Source organism: Onychomys torridus, chromosome 1 (assembly GCF_903995425.1).
Source record: "Onychomys torridus chromosome 1, mOncTor1.1, whole genome shotgun sequence".
In the NCBI taxonomy this organism is placed as follows: domain Eukaryota; kingdom Metazoa; phylum Chordata; class Mammalia; order Rodentia; family Cricetidae; genus Onychomys; species Onychomys torridus.
This window is the reverse complement of record NC_050443.1, coordinates 32894506-32909085: the sequence shown is the minus strand read 5'-3', so window position 1 is coordinate 32909085 and position 14580 is coordinate 32894506. Positions and strand designations below refer to the sequence as shown.

General features: G+C 37.7%; 1 pseudogene; it reads left to right on the top strand.

Annotated features, from left to right (window-relative positions):
- Positions 1-1919: 1919 nt before the first annotated feature.
- LOC118595055 lies at positions 1920-5293 on the top strand (annotated as a pseudogene).
- Positions 5294-14580: the final 9287 nt, after the last annotated feature.

Genomic DNA, 14580 nt, shown 5'->3' with positions numbered 1-14580 from the left:
GAACACAACCATTTCCCCATATTATACATGAGACTGTGCTCCTCACTATGATGATGGACTAAACCTCTGAAACTGTAAGCAAGCCCCCAATTGGATGCTTTCTTCAGAAGAGTTCTTGGTCGTAGTGTCCCTTCACAGCAATAGAACAGTGACTAAGACACCCAGTTTACCTCTTTCTCCTATAACTTGTCTCAGTCATGGTATTTTGTATTAGCAATTGAAGAGTAACTAAGACAAATACCCTCTCTTCTCAACAGCCCATGGAACTTTCGGCTAATTTTACCACATATTATATATAACACAAATCAAGTGTCAACATTTAAAAGAAAAATAAAATAATACACTAATCATAATTGTAATCCACCAATTAAAGCTAGATATCAACAACAAAAGAAACAGCAAAGTTATGGAAACAGAATACTTACTACTTACTGAAAATTGGGCAAGACAGAAATCAAAAAGAAAAATTATAATCTTTTTAATTTTAATAAATGAATTAATGTGAAAATACAGCATACCCAAATCTATGGGACAAAATGTAGGCAGTTCTAATCAGGAGAGTGGGCCATATATCATGCCTGGAAGAAATAGTAGAGCTGGTCCTGGTGATGTGAGTGTGGGTGAGCCAGCCCAAGGACTTGAGAGCAGGAGAACTGGTTCTTCTTTTTGTTGCCTGATGATTTGGGTGAGCTGGCTGGGACAGTGCTGGAGAGTTCGCCCTGACTATGTCATTGAGGGAAAGCTGATGAGCTGACCAACACAGCTACCACCCAGACCCAGAACCAGGGCTATGTGTTAGCTCACTCCAACATGCACCCCATCTATGAACTGCTGAATAATGTGAAGGGGCCAGACCTGCTGATCCAATGCTGCAGGATCTCTGTGACACCATAGGATATCCAGGAGGAGCCCCAGTGAGGGCCCAATACCAACAGGGTAGCAGAAGTTAGAGGTCTGGAGCCAAATCAATGATCCATTACAATGAACACTTGCAATTAAAGATGTATGGACTAAGGGTACACTGCTTGACTCACTTGATCACACTACAGCTTCTATACTGAGATTTTTTTTCTTTTTTGGTTGGTCAATTGATTGGGATTTTTGAGTTTGGTTTGTTTCTTGGCTATACTTTAAACTGGGGTGGTGGCTGAAAGATTAAGGTCACAAAAACAGAGGCAAGGAGATAGGGAGATGAGTGGGATCAGGATGCAAGGTATGAAATACACAAAGAATCATTAAGAAGTTTGTTTTTTAAAGGTAACTTCATAGCACTAAATGCCTACATAAAAACAAAAACCCTTAAGCAATCTCAACTTAACTATAAACCTGAAAGTCTCTAGAAAAACAAGAATGTGTAATATGTCTAAAGAGTAGATGGGAAGAAATAATCAAAACCATGGCTGAAATCAATAAAATAGTACCAAACAACAACAAAAGATAAAAAAAATACTAATAATCATTGAAAAATAGTTGTTTCTACTAAAACATCTATATGATTGAGAAACACTTAAACAAATTAAACACAAGACTAAGACTAAAAAAGAATTTCCAGATTAATAAAATTAGAAATTAAAAGAGAGACCTTATAATACACACTGAGGAAATCCAGAAGATATTAACATTTCTTAAAAATCTATATTCTGCTAAGCCCGGTGGCACATGCCTTCAATACCATGACTCAGGAGGCAGTGGCAAATAAATCACTTTGAGTTCAAGGCCTGTATTTTGTTGTTGTTGTCATTGTTGTTGTTGTTGGGGTTTTTTGGCAAAATGTTCTTGTTTCTGCATTTGAGATTTTCACACCAGCAGTTAGATTGTTGGATAAGGTTTTTTTTCTCCTTTTTGTTCTATTTGCCTTTCTTCTTTCAGTAGAGATGTCTATAGCTTTAGGATAGGAGCTAATTCATAGCAGGGTTAAAATGTGGATGTCCTCTGTCAGTTGGTCTGTTTGTCAGCTACAATATGGTGCCTGCAGTATCTTGGTCAAGAAGTTTGGAACAAACTTCCCCTGGAGTGTGGGCTTGTCCTGGTTCTTGAGGATTGATAGCGCAAACAAAAAGCCCAGTGTTATGACTGGCATGATTAGGGTAAGTCCTGCAATGACCAAGGGGTCTGGATCTCCTGCCACTTGTTGTGGCTGGACAGTGGTTAGGTATAGTGATATTTTATGTGTATTGAAATGTGATTTTATTTGTATGTTAATAAAGTTGCCCTGAGGTCAGAGCAAGCCAGAGCAGAAGGTGGACAGTGGTGGTGCACACCTTTAATCCCAGCACATGGGAGGCAGAGCTAGGTAGATCTCTGTGTGTTCAAGGACACAGCCAGCATGGCAGACACTCGCCTTTAATCTCAATACCAACCATAGAAGACCTGGAGGTCTGACAGACAGGCAGTGACAAGGAGGTCATGTGGCTGGCTTTACAACCAATGAGAAACCAGAACAGAAAGTCTATTAAAAAGACAGGACTCATAGAAGTAGGTCTCTTGTGGAGAGGAAAGACAGCAGAAGCAGTGAAGGGAAAAGTTTTCTGCTCTTGCTCTGACCTTGTGGCTTTTAACTCTGCAATTATTCTGTGTTTCTTATTTAACAAGACAGTTACATCTACAGTTAGGGATAGTCTCTGGTGGGAACTGGTTAGGATCTCTGGAGTCTCACAGAGATAGAGGGGCACAGTGGACAGGTGCCAGTCCCTAGCAAGCAGCCATGGAGTCTGCTTGTCAGGAATAGAGTTCAGTGGATTTTGACACAAGCAGAACAACATTTACTTGTCTTATAATCTCCTGCAGAAGAGTGTTGATGCCTGCCATTGTTCTTGGTAATTACTACTTTCTCTCACTGTAGATTTATGTCTTCCAATACTTTATTTTATTGCTTTGATCTAGCATGTGGCTCTATTAGACTAACTTCATTCAGTTTTCATTTAGACTTCTTCCATGTCTTCTCATAGTGGGCCATTTATAATTAATGTTGATTAATGATTCATTTTATATGGATGGTCCATTCTTTCCTCATGCACTTACCTGTAAAGAATATTATGTACACTTCTAGATGTGGCAAAGAGGATCAATATTGCCATTTTTTGTTTTTATTACTTCTGAGGTGCTAGTGATTAACCCTGGGGCCTTCCACATGCTGAGTAAGTGCTCTGTCATAAGCTCAGATGCTTCTGTAAAGTTGTATGTTGGGTGGGTTTTTTATTAACTTGATAAATTCTAAATTATTTGGCTCTGGTATTTTATGATAAGCCTCTTTTTTTTATTTTTAGGAGATTTTACCTGGTTCTATATGTCCTTCAGTACTTCTTTATTTCAACCATTGCATATGAACATGTCTGCTGCTCTTGGTCAGGAGATGTTAAGGACATCACTGTATTTTATGTTCTATATTATATTCTAATATATATCCTATATTTCTGACATCTCTTTGTGTTTGTTTTTAATTTTCACTTTTATTAGATATCATAAATACTTTCCTATACATATTTTACACCAGTATATCTCGTTTTTTAAAGATTAATTAAAAATTGTGTGTGTGGGGGGGGTGTAATGAGTGAAGGCACCTGCAGAGGAGAGAAGAGGGCATTAGGTTACCCTAAAGCTGAAGTTACAGGTTGTTGTGAACTGCTTTACACACTTGGAAATGATCCAAGGTCCTGTGCAAGAGCAGTATGCACTTTCAACACTCAGCCATCTCTCCAACTGAACATCTGAGACCATACCCCCAATATACTTAGGACCATCCTCTAAGCTTCACCTGTTATAACTCAAACAAAATTTTCCAAAGCCACCACCCTGAGGAGCAAGCACCAGTCACATGAACCCTGAGGTAAGAGAGAGTTCATCCACATCCAAATCATGGCATTGTACTTATAACCTCTTAAAGATGATTCCCTTGTCAATTTTTAAAAGAAATCACATTATAAGCAGAATAAAATAATTGTAGCTTCAAGAACAAAGAGAAAAATCATAGAAAATGAGACTGAATATGTGATGTCAGAATTTACAATACCACAACATAAAAAGCAAATTTCATGAAAGAGAGTGAGAAACGAGAATGTCTGTCATGTGTGGAATTTGGTCTTTCCTCAGGAAAGTCTTAAGATCCATTTCATGTGGACAAGTTAATAAAAACATTTGTATTTAGATTTATTAATGATAAAAATAATTAGATAGTGAAGTTAGGATGTGGTGATATCTGTAGATATAATTCAAAGTGTCTATTACTTTTATTGCTAATTTTTATATGAAAAGTATGTATTGCAGATTTCACTCTCATCAGCTTAACAAAAATTAAATGGAAAATATTTGTCAACACAGACATAAAAAACAATGCAACCCTAATATATACAGATAGTACTATAAACAGCTGGTATTACTGTGATAATTGTAGTAATTATTTTTCTAACTATTCAGCTTGATGATACTAAGGAGAGTTGAAAATACTTGTATATAGCTTTATAAACTCTCATATATATATACAGTCAAAGCTGAGAATGGGAAGCTTGTCATCAATGGGAAGCCTGTCACCTTCTTCTAGGAATAAGATCCTGCCAACACCAAAAGGGATGATGCTGGTGCCAAGTATGTTGTGAAGTCTACTGGCGTTTTCACCATTAGAGAGGGCTGGAGCCCACTTGAAAGATGGTGCCCAAAGGGTCATCCTCTCCGCCCCTTCTGGTGATGCCCTCATGGTTGTGATGGTTGTAGACCATGAGAAGTATGAAAATTCAGTCAAGATTGTCAGTAACTCTTCCTGTACCACCAACTGCTTGGCCCCTCTGGCCAAGGCCATCTATGACAACTTTGGCATTGTGGAAGATCTCATGACAACAGTCAGTGCCATTACTGCCATCCAGAAAACTGTGGATGGCTCTTCTGAGAATCTGTGGTGTGGTGGCTAGAACATCATCTCTGCATCTACTAGTGCTGCCAAAGCTGTGTGAAGGTCATCCCCGACTGAACTAAATGGCATGGCCTTCTGTGTTCCTATCTACAAGATGTTTGACATGGTTCTGACATGTCACCTGGAGAAAGCTGCCAGGTATGATATGATGACATCAAAGAGATGGTGAAGCAGGCAACTAAGGCCCCACTAAAGGACATCACAGGCTACAACAAGGACTAGGTTGTCACCTGCAACTTTAACAGTGATACTTACTCTTCCATCTTTGATACAGGGGCTGGTAGTGCTCTCAAAGTCAACTTTGTAAAGTTCCTATCTTGGTATGATAATGAATATAGCTACAGCAGCAGGGCAGTAGACATCATGGCCTACATGGCCTCTAAGGTATAAGAAGTGCTGGACCATCTACCCCAGCAAGAACACAAGAGCAAGAGAAGTCCTGAGCTGTGAAAGAGTCCCTGTCCCAACTCAGCCCCCAACACTGTGCTTGTCCCTCACAGTTTCCATCCCAAAACTACTGAAGAAAGAGAGGGGCTTAAGGATCCCTTCTCTCTTTAATACCATCAATAAAGTTCACTTCACTCACACACACAAAAAGTAGTGTTTTTTATTATAATGTAAATAATTATGGAAAGTTGAATATGCGTAATTATACAGGAATAAGAAAATAGATACATTATTTGAGGATATTTATTCAATAAAAAACATAAAACCATTAAAACAATGGATTATATCTACATACATCATTAGGAATACAAATATAAATACACCATTGAGCATGAAAGAATATTACAGAACATCACAGATAATACAATAAAAGCTTGTCACTTCCTTCTTAATATTTTTTATTTAAAATAATTCTTAAATTTAAATACAGTTGATCATATTCTTTCCCTCCTCCTAAGTCCTTGCAGTTCCTCTCCTGCTCCCTATCCACCCTTAAGTTCTTTCTCAAAAAACAAAGACACAAAAACACAAAACCCTCTGAAATCAAGAAAACAGAAGTTTATCTTCAGTGTGGCCATGAAGGGTGTTGAGTAGATTTCATAATGCTTCACATTTCTACCTAAGATGGGAGTGCAATCAAAAGAAAAGCTCTTACTAAGGGGGATGATGACTACTTTCCTCTGTTGAGCAATCATGTCCGATGGACATCCCATTGTCATGCTATGCACCTAAGTGCTTCCTGCTGCTGAACAAAGCTGTCTTTAGTCTATATTTCAATGACCTGCCAACAAACATCAGTTATTGTTAATTGAATATACTCAAGGCTGTCCACCAAAGACATTTAGGAATACTGAGTTTTTCTCCATCAGTTGGCCTGTGCCTGCTCTTATGTCTTCTGTTGCATTTGCATTTTTATTTTCTATATCACCCAAATCATCTTACACTATAAATCTTTGTACATACATTCATTGTTAAATAAGAGAATACTAAGGGCTAACACAAACTAAACATGAAGTTGTAAAATTGTTCTTATTTCTGATACTCTTTGAGATATTTCTATATTTTTTAAATATGTAATTTTATTATATTAAAAAAGAGAAACCGTGAAGGGTTCTTTTTCTTTCTCTTGATTTATTACTTTTACTAAGATTTCATGCACAATGATGAATAAAAAGAGTTATGAGGGAATGTGCTTGTCTTATTCAAAATTTTAAGAGTTGATGTCATTCACAAAGGTGCTAGCTGCATATATCAACTTTACCATCATAGGGTATTATGTTCCTGTTTCCAAGTTTCTTCAGACTTTTCATCCTGAGGAGACATTCAATTTGCCAATGTCATTTTTTAATCTTTGAAATTATCATATTGGTCTCTTTGTTCATTTTATTTACATGTTGTGTTATATTTATTTATGATTTATGTTTTCATTTGTTGAAGGATCATTGCAGTCTTAAAAAACAACTTATATATAATTTTATCTGTTTTTAAGTCCTTATCATTGCTGCTGTTACTTTATTTTCAGTTTCATATGTGTAAACAATTCATTGTGATCACATTCACTCTCTATTACTCTCTGTCATCCTCCTACTTGTGCTAATCTCTTTCTTCAACCAGTCCCTCTTCTTATTTGGTGTCTTATTTTTATAATTCACTTATCACACAATCTTTATGTCTTTGCATGTTTTCTGTTGAGTCTTTTGTTATTCATTTCTACTTGTATTTGATGTTATAAGACAGGAAGCATTTCAATTAGTTAGACTTTATGAAGACTGCCTTCTGAGCTAAAATAAAATAAAACTTCTGACAGGAAGTTTTGTGTATTGTTGAGAAAGATATGTCCTCCAGTGTTGTTGGATGAAGTACTAGGCACTTGTTTTTTAAGTCTCTTTTAGCTAAAATGGTTTATCTCTGATGCTTCCTTGTTAATTTATGTTCTGAATGATGCATTAATAAGTGTTGGAGTCAGGGGTAATGGCAATTGCCAATCATCCCAACAGTCTAGAAGCAAAGATACATAGATCTCCATGAGTTTAAGGCCAGCATGGCCTACATAGTGAGTGTAAAGCCGTCAGGGCTACACAGTGATAACTTGTTTCAATAAAACAAAACAAAACAAAGAAGCAAAAAGAAGTCATATGTTAAGCCACCATTGTGTAGTTGAGTTTAGTGGCATGTACACACACATACACTCATACACACACACACACACACACACACACACAAACATATATCCAGATATTACTTCTTGATAAGTGATCCATTTAGTAGTATGCATCATTGTTACTTATATTTTAAATTTTTTATTGTGCCAAATAGGAGTACAGTCAACTCCATTCTTTCATTTTCCATTCCTTTTGAATAATATTTTTCTCCTTTGTTTTCATTCTATACATGTTTTTGTCAGGAGAAATGTGTTGCTTGCAGACAGTGAACAACTGGAGGATGCTTTGTCATCCAATCAAGCAGAGTTAAAACAATTTACATTTAAGATTACTTTAGAAATATGTACTAATCCCATACCATAATTTGGAGGGTTTCTGAGTAGATTTGAATACCACCTCTGAGCTATACCAATTAAGTGTTTTATTTATAAGAATTTGCCAAGTTCATTTCGTCTTTTCACAGCAATAGAAACCCTAAGTAAGACAGAGATTGACACCAGAGACTTGGGTACTGCTGTGACAGATCTGACCATGTTATTGTTTGAAAGATTTGGACTTTGGGTTAGAAAAAGAGTGGAATGCATTAAGCACTGCTTATGGGCCATACTAGTAGGAGTATGCAACACATTGGTGCTAACAGTTATTTAAACTATTGTGAACTCAATCAAGATGTTTCATAGGAGAAGCATTTTAGTATGTTGCCTAGAAATCATTTTTGTGATATTCTGTAAAGAAAGCAGATGCCTTTTGGCAATTCATTGTCCAAAGAGACTGCCTGAGGCTAAAGTAGAGAGGTTTGGATTAATTTCATTGTCAGAGGAAATCTCAAAGCAGCCTAGTATAGACTCTGTAGTGTGGTTATTAGTAGTAACTCTACTAAAAATTTATAATGAAAAAGAGCATGCCTAGCAGGATAAATTACAAAATGTAAAATGTAAGGAGAAAAGGAAAACCAAAAAGTAGAATGGAGCTATGTCCTGTGTTCAAGGACATAAACAGATGAAGAAATGGAATAAAGAGAGTGGTGAACTTAAGGCAAGATACAACCCAGCTACGTTTCCAACTTGTGAATTAAAGAAAAGTTTAGGGCCAGGTATGTTGGCACATGCCTTTAATGACAGCACTGGAAAGCAGAGTCTGGCAGATCTCTGAATTTGAGGCCATCATGGACTGCAGAGCAAATTTCAGGACATCAAAACTGAGACAGTGAAGGAAAGAAAGCTGGGGAAGATGCAATTGAACAAGGGGACCATGTTCCAGCCCCATCTAGCAGTAGATCTTGTCAGCTTTGGCCAGGTGGTAGTGGCTTTAGAGTTAAAGATAGAAGAAACAGGCTATGGAGTTTGCCTCCATTCCTAAGGAAAGCCACTGAGGCTAGGCATGTGTTAGGGGTGTTCCTGAATGGAGGCCTAATAGGGAGACCAACTTCTGAAGCTGTGAAGTTGAAGCCTGAATAGCCCTGAGAATCCCAAGATTTAAGAGATGCCAGTGTTGTGGAATACCTGCCAAGGAGAACTGAGAACAGAGAGTGCAACCAGCCCAAGAATAGAAGTGTGTTGTAGTCAATAGAGATGAATGTAGCTGGAAATCTGAAGAGCATTTTTGTATCAGACATGGAGGTGCAGAGTTTGGAGTTTGCCTTGCCGGTGTTCAGTCTTGCTTTTGTCCAGTATTTCCTCACTATGCTGTCTTCCAGGCATTTTAAAATGATAATGTACATCCTGTCCCACTGTATGTAGGAATTATGTGATCTGCATATTAATTTTGATTTTAAAGGTGATTACAATTAAGACATTACATGAATCTCAGAAGGGACTGTGAACTTTGGACTTTAAAACATTGTTGATGCTGTGATAGACTATGGGGACTTTTGAAGTTGGACTAAATGAATTTTGCAGTATGATATTGTTACAAGCTTATGGGGCCCAGGGAGTGGAAAGTGGTAGTTTGACAGTAATTGGCCCCCATAATCTCATAGAAAATGACCCTATTAGGAGGTGTGGCTTTGTTTGCATGGGTGTGGCCCTGTTGGAGGAAGTGTGTCACTGTGGGGTAGGCTTTGAGGTTTCCTATGCTCAAGATACTATCCAGTTTCTCAATCATTTCCTGTTGCCTGCAAGATGTATGAGTCACAGCTCCAGCTCCATGTCTGTCTACATGCTGCCATTCTCATCTCCATGATGATAATGGACTGAACTCCAAAACTGTAAATGAGCCACCCCACTTAAATGTATTCTTTATAGGAGTTACTGTGGTCATGGTGTCTTTTCACAGCAATAGAAACCCTAACAAAGACACTGACTTTGACACCAAAAGGTCATGCACATTTTATAATGTAAAATTCATGTAGTCCATCTTTAAGAGTTCCCCCACTCATAATGGTTTCAACTTTGTTGAAAAGTTCAAGTGCAAAGTCTCCTCTGAGATCAATGTCAGTGAACCTCCATGAATAATAAAATACAACAGACTTCCTTCTGAGCTACTGTGGAAAAGAAAGTACTACCATTCTTTAAGCTGAGAACAAGAAAATACCACACCAAAGCAAAACTAAACCATAGGAAAAAAAACATTAAATTCTGTAGATCTCTGTCTGGCACCCATGTCACATGCTATCATGACATTAACTCCAATAAGCTCAGACATTGCTGCCTCTAGTGCTTGGCTCTTGTAGCTATATGGCTTCTCTCTGTGACTGGTTCCATTAATACCCTCTTCAGACATTCCATACTCCTGTCTTCTTCAACATCCTTGGGTCTCCATTTCAGCTTTAAATATTACCTGTTGGGGGATTCCTGTAGGAATTCAACCATGTTGCTCATTGCCAAGAATTCCCAATCTCCTTTAAAAATCTATGACTCCACCTCTTGTCAGATTAACATCCAAACAAATCATTTCTAATAAAAACCCTTCCACCTCTCAAATACACAGGCTCATGATGATCTGGCAACACAAGAAGCATTCAGTGCTCCATTCTCAAACCAGGAATTAACAGGCACAACACAACTCACAGTCAAACATTTCCTAATTATGAGCTCCAAAACTGATAAGATCAAAGAACAAACAAAACCCAGCAGGATAAACATTGTGTCCTTCAGTTCGAAATGCAGCTTCTGAAGTTCATAATCAGCCAGGCGCCAAAAGGCTTGGGGAGCCTCATCCCTCCAAACCTGCCTCGACCAGCTCCATAATGAGCCCAAAGCCTTTCTTGACTGATAGATATCCAATGGTCCTGGCAACTCTACTATCCTGGAATTTCCATGACAACTTAAATGATACCTTCACAATGTCACACAGTGACCTCCCTGGTAGTCCTGTCAGGGGCCAGCCCTACCCCACAGTGTCTGACCTCAGCTGCCTTTTATGCCCCAGTGTATATTTTGTCATTCATGGCTTCAAAACCAGTACAGAGAAGTTATGATGCCAGTTTGAGATGAAGTCTCAAATTCTAGGCCCACAGCTGTTAACATCACGTGTATGCAGACACCAAAGCAACACTGTCCTGTTTCCCCAGTGATGAACCCCAGGTTTCTGCTTAATGATCCTAAACTCCCTGACAGGTACAGCTTCTACATTGGCTACATGCTCCTTTCCAATGATTTAAGCTTGTTTAACACATTTTTCTTCATCACAAAAATTAGTCCATTATCTTTAAATTCAACTTCATTAAAGCTCAAAGGACAAGGACAGAATGGTGACAAAATGTTGAAGAAAATACTGCTGGAAGGGTCCCTAGCCCAGTACTAGACAGAGTCTTTCCTCCCCTCAGAAACCCCATCAGCTGGGGTTCACTGTTTGAAGCTTCCTAGAATTCTTTTATTACTAGATGTTCAAGATTCTTTTATGTTCATGTGACAAACATTCTGACCAAAGGCAACTTAGGGAAAGAAAGGATTTACTTAGTTTATGCTTCTAGGTAAGAGTTCATCTTCAATTTTAAGCAAGATTTAGAAGACAAATACCATGTTCTAAAGCAACAAACAAAAGAAAAGACTGAGGCCTCTAGGAGAAAACTGAAATCTTAAAATCGGGTCATATAACCTCCTGGACAAGGGGAACTGAAGCTTGGAAGGGGGCTGATGTCAACTGCAACTCCATACTCCAGGCTCATGTTTGAAGGGATACTTTTCTGAGAGATGCTCATCCATCTGCTGTTGTGATGGAGTTTGGCAGTTTCAATGTGAAGTGTCCCACAGATTCTGTATTTGAACACTTGGCCCCAGGAAGAATGGCAGATGGAAAGGCTGTAGCACCTTCAGAAGGTGGAGCCTCACTGTCAGAAGTGGGTCACTGTAAAAGAAAGTGACTCTCTTCTTGTTCACACTCTGCTTCTAACCTACCAAGTCAATGTGACCAGCCAGCCTCAAACTTCTGCTGCCATGCCTCCCCATCATAGTGGGATAGACCCTCAAACTCTAAGCCAGAATAAACCACCTTGATTTCTCCATGCTCTGTGATTCAATTATGTGTTGTCTTCATCAACAGGGTCTTAGTATCAAGTTCTAGAGAGCTATCAAGGGCATTGGCAATAACCTGAAGTGTTTGAGGTTTGGGAGCCAGTGACCAACAATCTAAAAAAAGAATAACCTATAACTAGCATTGGGCATCATTTTTGACAGCTTATATTGTCTGGGGAGACATTGCTTCCTCCATTGTAGAGTAACTCCATTTAAAAATGTCTGTATATATGTGTATGTATATACACATATGTATATACACATATATACACATACATACATATATGGATGTGCCTTTTTCAAAGGTGTTTGATGTTAGGTACACTTCATTTCCCCATCTCGTCCCTGTCCTCCCATCCCCTATTTCATTCAGACTTTCTGTCCCACTATTCTTCTTCTCATTTATAACACCTGCTCGTGAATTCTCCTGCCCTACCACCTGCACAGCCCCTTACCAGTTTCCTGACTTATATGGATACTCCAATTTAAACACAGATATCTGAAGAATCAAATATGTTATCTACATACACAATGTAAAATGTGACATTTGACATTCTGTGTTGGGGTTATCTCCTTCTGAAGTATCATTTGCAACTCCATCCATTTACCTACATTTTTCATATTTCATTATAGATGAATAATATACTATATGTATGTGAACAACATTTCCATCATTCATTCATCACTTGATTGATATCTAGGCTTTTTCTATTTACTGCTATTGTGAATAAACCAACAATATACATCAATCAATGAGCAACTCTCTGAAGTAGGATAGAGTCTTGGGGTATGCCTAGGACTGGTATATCTCGATTTCTGCATCTGTGTTTATGTATACAGCAAAATTTAAAACATGGATGAGCTTCCATCTTCACATGAGTTAAAAACCTTATTCTTCAGATAAAAATTAACTACAAAAATTTTAGATGTGTGATGTAGAGGATGGATTAAGCTGTTTTAAGACAGCTCAGATTTTAGTTCTGTATGTCACTTGCACCTGGTTATTATTTAGCATTAATACATCACTGTGCTAGTTGATAGTGCATGTTTTCACATTCTAGCTGAGTTTCTTACCAGAGGAGAATTCAGCTGTACACAATTTTAATGTTCCTAAGGAATTTTTCTTTTGGTATCTTTTTGCATATGGAAGAGAATGATTCCTACCAAGTTTATAAATTCTGAAGTGGGCCATGGAAGTAGAAATGCAAGTGAGACCCAATAACTCTTTCTAAATTTTAATTATCTTTTTCAAAGAACTAGTAGAAGAAAATATGACAAATTTTTAAATTCTGCTTAAATGTAGTAGAGTATATGAATTCATATTTTCTTTTTGGTAATAGGCCTAGTAAACCATCTCCTCTGCCACTCAAATAACTTTACTCATGGTGATGGTGACATACATAGGTATTTAATGCCACACACTACCTTTTCTGTAACATTTTAACCTAAATTAATTATAGAGTAAAACAAAATTGGAAAGTAATAGATAACGTATTGGTATACTCTCTACCTACCCTGTAGCCATGTGAACCCCCCCACACACACACACACACATACACACTGATATAATACATTAACAGAAAGGGTACTTGATGTTGGTGAAACAAAATTACACTATACTTTAGACCCCACTGAGACTGCATCATTTTGAACATCTCATGTGCTGCAGGGTTCTGGGCATGGCCAAGGCTAGATGTTGGAAGATACAGGAAGCAATGAGACCCAAATAAGGCCAGGAATGTTCTTTTTATGACAACGCTCAAACAACACTATAGATCACATGTGAAACCAGGATCAAGTTACCTAAGGACTAACCATTAGGATTCACCCCTTAAAAGCCCCACAGATCCTCCCAAAGCCATCACCCTTGCTGAACTAGTGTACACTACTTGGTGGACATAGTTAAGCCACATCCAAAACACTGCATTTTCCCTACAGTCTATAATGTACTAGTCCCTCTTGTCTTCCAAATGAAATACATTTTTTAATAACTGGAAAGGAACCCAAGGTGCCTATGATTTGAAGGATTTAATGTTAAATCATATAAAAATATTTAATATTAATAGAATTTACACTCTAAGAATACAAAGATTAACAAATTTTATGAAATAGGTTATACAAACTGGTACACACACTGAAATTTGCATTTAATGAGGTTGGTGAGCTAATATATTTCTTTATATTGATGAAGTAAAATAAAAATAACAGGTCTGTTCAGCGGTGCTATTATTAATCCTAAAGATGGGAGAAAAAGACCACTGACCCAAATCATCATGGCCAAATTAATTAAATCAAGCAATAAATTGAAGCAAGCATTTGGATTCATGTACATGGGTTGCTACTACCTAAGACAGTCCATAAGAATACAGCATTGGATGTGAGGAAGACAAGGCTTTTATAGCTCTCAGGTGTAGGGGGTTTCTGAATGGGGAAAATAGGCAGGGTTGCAGAATCAGAATATAACATGTGGTCAAAACAAGATAATCACAATAGGTAGTCATAAAAAAGTAGTCATAGATGGTCATTTGACCTTTTGAAAGGTAGTTTTGCATGGTGGCTATAAACAACTTTTTGAAACAAAGACATGATTACCATTCCTGGAATGGTCAGTATA